Genomic DNA, 7,232 nt, shown 5'->3' with positions numbered 1-7,232 from the left:
CAGTCAGTGTACAGATATCTCCCTGAGAGAGAGAGGGACTGAGAGATACCAGTCAATGTACAGATATTTCCCTGAGAGAGAGGGGACTGAGAGACCTCAGTCAGTGTACAGATATCTCCCTGAGAGAGAGAGGGACTGAGAGATACCAGTCAATGTACAGATATTTCCCTGAGAGAGAGGGGACTGAGAGACCTCAGTCAGTGTACAGATATCTCCCTGAGAGAGAGAGGGACTGAGAGATACCAGTCAATGTACAGATATTTCCCTGAGAGAGAGGGGACTGAGAGACCTCAGTCAGTGTACAGATATCTCCCTGAGAGAGAGAGGGACTGAGAGATACCAGTCAATGTACAGATATTTCCCTGAGAGAGAGGGGACTGAGAGACCTCAGTCAGTGTACAGATATCTCCCTGAGAGAGAGAGGGACTGAGAGATACCAGTCAATGTACAGATATTTCCCTGAGAGAGAGGGGACTGAGAGACCTCAGTCAGTGTACAGATATCTCCCTGAGAGAGAGAGGGACTGAGAGATACCAGTCAATGTACAGATATTTCCCTGAGAGAGAGGGGACTGAGAGACATCAGTCAATGTACAGACATTTCCCTGAGAGAGAGGGGACTGAGAGACCTCAGTCAGTGTACAGATATCTCCCTGAGAGAGAGGGGATTGATAGACACCAGTCAGTGTACAGATACCTTCCTGAGAGAGGAACAAACGAAAAAACCCATCATGTCAAAATGAGCATGGAGGCCACATGTTCAACAGCAGTGTTATTTGGCAATTTAAAATTTATAAATCGCTCAGCCACATCTTAGATTTGCCTAAAGCAGATTCAGATGTGAATAATGTTTAACATAGATATGACACTCTCCTAGATTTTCACATAGGCCCAATTCAGCAACTTGTGGCTGTCGTGGGTGTTCGCAGTGATCACTGGGAACTGCATGTGCTTCGTGGGCGAGTGTAGAGACACAGAAAACTGTCCTATCTAATTAAAAAATGGAAATGGAACAGACAGAAATGCACAGGGAGTTCGCTGAAATTTGCAAATATGTTGAGAATAAAGATAGTAAGTTAGCCTCCATAAACCCCACCCACAAACACCTCTGTCTGAGTTCTGGAACGCACAGAACATGACATCTTCACTTGGAGTTTTCTCAGAATAGAGTCATATAAACATTGATAAACGTGGTTAAATATTCCAAAATTTCTGCCTGCGGGATAAAGATTGTTCTCTTTTGAGAATGAGTAAACGAGTGCAAAACAGAGCAAAGGTCACAGCTTCCAGGCTTGGGAGGGTCTGGACGTGTCTTGTAAAGTCTGTGCCGGCTAGCACCAAGGCTTGGAGGTGACCACAGTGCAGTTGTAATGTCACTAGGCTAACAGGCTTCCCAATCTAATGTTCTGGGGAACAGAGATTCAAATTCCCCACACCATAGCAGATGGTGGAATTTGAATTCAATAAAAATTGGCATTAAAACTTGGTCTCATCACAAAATTCTCACGAGGCCATTTGGTCCATGATTCCTGCATCAACTCTTCAAGCAAGCATTATTAACCCAGTGCCAATCTTCTGCCTTTCCCCAATTTCCCTTTGTACTATTTCTATCTAATCACCATGCAGCCTCACCCATAGAACCATTGCTTATGAATACTGTTCTGGTTCCCTCATGTCCTTTAGGGAAGGAGATCTGCCATCCGCACCTGGTCTGGCCTATGTGTGACTCCAGACCCACAGCAATGTGATTGACTCTTAATTGCCCTCTGAAATGGCCCACTCAGTTCAGGTTCAGTTAGGGATGGGCAATGAATGGAGGCCTTGCCAGCGATGTCCACATCCTGTGAATAAATAAAGACATTGCTGCACCTTTTGGACAAAGCCACTGGTCATTAGTTGCTCCACTATTCATGGTCATGTTTTAGCTGCCTGAATCCTCTCTTCCCGTCACTCCTCCTTTCATCCAGCTCACAGACTGAGCTTTCTGTTACCCCTCTTAACTCTTGCATATGTGACTTGGTGTCAAATAAAGCGCTATGGGATGCTTTGCCATATTGAAGGTGCTCTCTGAATGCAAGTTATTGTTGTTGTTTGTCGAGGGGGGGGGTGCACTCCCCGGGTCAGTGATTGGATGAGTTTCTTCAAGAGGGAAAAACCGAACCATCCACGTCTCCTCTAAATATTCCGGATGGTCAGTAGTGTTAACTGATATGTTCCTGTTGTGTTGTAAAATATAACAGCCCTCAGTGTAAGTCTACAACCACCCTCAGCATATAGTTACAACGTAGCTATTTGTTGAGGGTAGTTGTGACAATGTTATAACTGCCCTCAGTGTGTGTCCACCATGTCTTTGTGAGTACCGGGCCATGCAGGAAAACAATACCCTACATTTGACCATTGTTGAGTTACTGTCCTCCCAAGTGGTTGGAAATATTGAGGGAGAAGAGAGTGCAGTTCCTCTGTCTGTGAACCCTCTGACCCCTCGGAGTCATTAGCTTCCAGTGTCTGTTCACCTCAGAAAGGGCCATTGTGACAAGGTGGTGGAACCTTTAGGACCTCATCCAGATCAGTCAGATTCTATCCTCCCTTCCCACTCCATTCCTCGAGAGAGGGTAAACCCCGCTCAAACCTCAACCCAATCATTTATCTCCTCAAAGTTGTGAATGTTATGCATCTAACAACCTGCAAAGACAGTGAACCTTCGAGTTACTGGATAGGATTCTTGCTTCACATCAATCTTAGTTAAGCGCAGAGTAGGATATGGTCTCTCAATGCAGGCTTGACCACCAGTAATGGTAGACAGGGTAGAATCCAGGGGCCCAGGTTAGTGCTGTGTAGAGTGTGGGTTCAAATCCCATCAATGCAGCTACACAGAATTTAAATTAAACAGGGAAAAGTCTGGAATGAATTCTTGTGATGCAGTGACCTGAGCTAAGAGACACAGGTTCAAGTCTCACCTGCTCTAGACATGTGTATAAATATTGAACAGGTCGATTAGAAAAAAATATCTGAAGGTTTGCAGTTGAAAACTAGTCTCAATGATTAGATTCCCTACAGTGTGGAAACAGGCCCTTTGGCCCAACCAGTCCACACCAACTTTCCGAAGAGTAACCCACTCAGACCCATTTCCCTCTAACAAATGCACCTAACACTATGGGCAATTTAGCATGACCAATTCACCTGACCTGCGCATCTTTGGACTGTGGGAGGAAACCCATGCAGACACAGGGAGAATGTGCAAACTCCACACAGACAGACACCTGAGGTCTGGAATTGAACCTGGGACCCTGGTGCTGTGAGGTAGCAGTGCTAACTACTGAGCCACCGTGCCGCCCATGTTAGCCATGATAGCCATGAAACTATTGTTCATTGTTGTAAAACCCATCAGACTCACCAATGCCCTTTCATGAAGGAAACTTGCCCTTCTGTATCCATTCTGCATCATTAGCCCTCTGATGCAGTTTGGCTAATCTCTCAGCTCAACGACAATTAGGGCAGCTTCCAGTGACACGACATTCCCATGAACAAATATAAAAACACGCTGGTGGGACACTCCAGTCTGTGTTGTGGGAGAAGACCCTTTAGAATTGAAATTCAGTTTATTGCCATGTGTACTCAAGTTACAAAAGAACAGGAGGACAGTGCAAAGAGTACAATGTCGCCAACACATGGCACCATCTTAGGTATAATGTTTTCTTTGTTCTTTAAGACAGCTTTAGCATGGAAGGGCAAAATGTGTCGGCAAAGGCTTGGAGGGCCGAAGGGCCTGTTCCTGTGCTGTATTGTTCTTTACTCTTTGTGCAAACCTTAGGTATGAAAAATAGAGAAAATAAAGGAAACAAGTTACACTACATGACAGATATTCTGTCCAGTTCTTCACCAGTTTCCTCATTTCCCCTCCCCCCACCTTAACACAGTTCCAATTTCCTGTGGTTAATCCACCTACCTTGCACATTCATGAGAAATTTAGCATGACCAATCCCCTTAACCTGATGAAGGGCTTTTGCCCGAAACGTCGATTTTCCTGCTCCTCGGATGCTGCCTGACCTGCTGTGCTTTTCCAGCACCACTCTAATCTAAACTCTGGTTTCCAGCATCTGCAGTCCTCACTTTTGCTGCCATGACAGATATACATAATGTAAGTATATATTTAACAGTATGATGCTAGTCTCCATGATATGGCCAATGCAGAACCAGCTGAAGTCCTCCACCTTGGTACATGCGGGATTTGCAAGTTGCCTCCAGGCTGCTAGAAGTCTGAAATCTTTGAGTCAATGAGCTCTTCCAAATCTATGTGTGTCATCGCTTTCCACTCTCCTGATTTAATGTGAAGTAATCCTCTGTGCTTACATCATCTGTATCAGTTAGCATTTTATTCACCTTGAGGAGATTTTCATAATCCTCTTTGTAGGGCTTAAGCCTTTCCAACGTACTTTCATGGCTCCTCCCAGACTGTGTATAAACTGGGTGCTGTGATTGAGTGCTGAGTATACCCCTACTGCCATTATACTCTTCTAAGAATTAATTCGATCTCTGATAGTCATACCTGACATATGCTTCCTTCTTAGTTTTGACCAAAGCCTCAATTTCCCTAGTCATCCAGCATTCTCTACACCTACCACCCTAACAGGAATATACTGTCTCTGGACTCTCGTTATCTCATTTTTGAAGGCTTCCTATTTTCCAACCTTTACCTGTGAACACCTGCCCCCAACCAACTTTTGGAAGTTCTTGCGAAATACCCTCAAAATTGGCCTCCCCTCAATTCAGAACTTTAACTTTTAGATCTGGTCTATCCTTTTCCATCACTATTTTAAATCTAATAGAATTATGGTCACTGGCCCCAAAGTGCTCCCCCACTGACACCTCAGTCACTTGCCCTGCCTTATTTCCCAAGCTTAGCTTAAATTTTGCACCTTCTCTAGTAGGTACATCCACATACTGAATCAGAAAGTTTTCTTTTACATACTTAACAAATTCCTCTCCATCTTAACCCTTAATGCTATGACAGTCCCAGTCTATGTTTGGAAAGTTAAAATCCCTTCCCATAACCACCCTATTATTCTTACAGATAACTGAGATCTCCTTACAAATTTGTTTCTCAATTTCCCACTGACTATTAGCAGGTCTGTAGTACAATCCCAATATGGTGATCATCCCTTTTTTATTTCTTGATTCGACCAAATAACATCCTGGACTATTCCCAGGAATATCTCCTCTAAGTACAGCCATAATGTTATCCCTAATCAAAAAGGCCACTCTCCCTCCTCTCTTACCCCCCTTTCAATCCTTCCCACAGCATCAATACCCTGGAACATTAAGCTGCCAGTTCTGTCCATCCCTGAGCTATGTTTTGAAGAATGAACAATGGTCCAGGCAGTGCCTGGGCTGTGAATGGCTTCCATTCTGGTGTCTGTTTGCAAGTTGGTTTGTGTGCAAATTGAAAATAGCCGTACGTAGGTTGGGTCTTTAAAATGATAACCATGTGTGGGATTTTGCCTATAAGTAGAAGCATTCATAAGTCGTACTTTTACAAATTGGGGATCCCTTGTGTAAGGATCTAGAGGCTGTGACAGGATACTGCAGGCCACTTGACCTGGCTAGACACTCTGGAATTGTGAATTACTGTCATTTGAACTGAGATGAGAACTGATTTCTTCAAATAAAATCTTGTCAGCCTTTAGGTTAGAGTCACAGAAACAGACCTTTCGGTCCAACTCATCCATGCTGACCAGATATCCTAAACTGATCCAGTCCCGTTTGCCAGCACTTGGCCCACATCCCTCTAAACCCATCCTGTTTATAAACCCACCCATTTGCCTTTTAAGTGTTGTAATTGAACCCACCTCCACCACTTCTTCTAGCTACTCTTTTGTAATATGAACTCTTTTCAAGACATCGTTATTTATTTCCCCTATTTCCCTCGCTTCCATGTTCTTCTCCACAGTAAATACTGACCCAAAATATTTGTTTACTATCTCACCCATCTCCTATTACCCATTTTCAATTATTGCATAACAGCGAACTCTCTCCCTCCATCTCTCTTTAAGTCGCTCCTTGGGGAATCTCTCTCCTTTGGTCACCTGGCCTGACATCTCCTTACATGGCTCCTTAAGTGCCCAATGGTGAAGTACATAGGGATATTTACACTATGTGAACGGAGCTATGGAAATGCAAGGTATTGCAGTATTGTATTGAGAAGGTGGCTTACAGAGCAGCATGCAGATGAGACAGACAGATTCCTGGAAGTTAAGAGTGATGATGATGTGGATGCATGCAAGGCGATAGCGCTGATGTAAGAATCAGCAGTGGGGCCAACTCACATTCCTGCTTCCAGGTAAATGTTTTCTCGATAAGGGCTGTGTGCCGTGGCAGAGACATGGATTGGGTCTGAATTCTCAATGTGTCACCAACAGTCAGACAAATTCGAGGAATGTGACTCATGAGTCTGAAACATGAAAAAGTCTGTCTACTGACACCATCACAACATCAAAACAGTTATTGAATAGTAAAAGGAAACTTTTAAGTAATAGGAATGATATGCAGGGGCTATGCATGTCACTGTAACACTTCATTTACAGCATAAATCACTGAATTCATGATGTAACTTTGGCTTAAGTAAAACTTATCAGCAGAGTTCCTTCGCACTCATGCCCTCAACTGACCACTTAGACATCACGGTATTCATATCATAATATCCCTGCAGTGTGGGAGCAGGCCATTCAGCCCTTCAGGTCCACACCGACCCTCTGAACAGCATCCCACCCAGATCACCCCATCCCTGTAACCCTGCATTTCCCATGGCTAATCCACCCTAGCCTGCACATCCCTAGACACTATGGGCAATTTCCCAAGGCCACTCCACCCTAGCCTGCACATTTCTTGACACTATGGGTAATTTCCCAAGCTGAAGATGTGTTGCTGGAAAAGCGCAGCAGGTCAGGCAGCATCCAAGGAGCAGGAGAATCGATGTTTCGGGCATGAGCCCTTCTTCAGGAAATTTCCCAAGGCCAATCCACCCTAGCCTGCACATCCCTTGACACTATGGGCAATTTCCAAAGACAAATCCGCCCTAGCCTGCACATCCTTGGACACTATAGGCCATTTCCCAAGGCCAATCCATACTAGCCTGCACATCCTGGACACTATGGGCCATTTCCCAAGGCCAATGCAGCCTAGCCTGCACATCCTGGACACTATAGGCCATTTCCCAAGGCCAATCCACCCTAGCCT

This window comes from Chiloscyllium plagiosum, chromosome 39 (assembly GCF_004010195.1).
Source record: "Chiloscyllium plagiosum isolate BGI_BamShark_2017 chromosome 39, ASM401019v2, whole genome shotgun sequence".
NCBI classification, from domain to species: Eukaryota; Metazoa; Chordata; class Chondrichthyes; order Orectolobiformes; family Hemiscylliidae; genus Chiloscyllium; species Chiloscyllium plagiosum.
Note: the sequence above shows the minus strand (reverse complement) of the source record.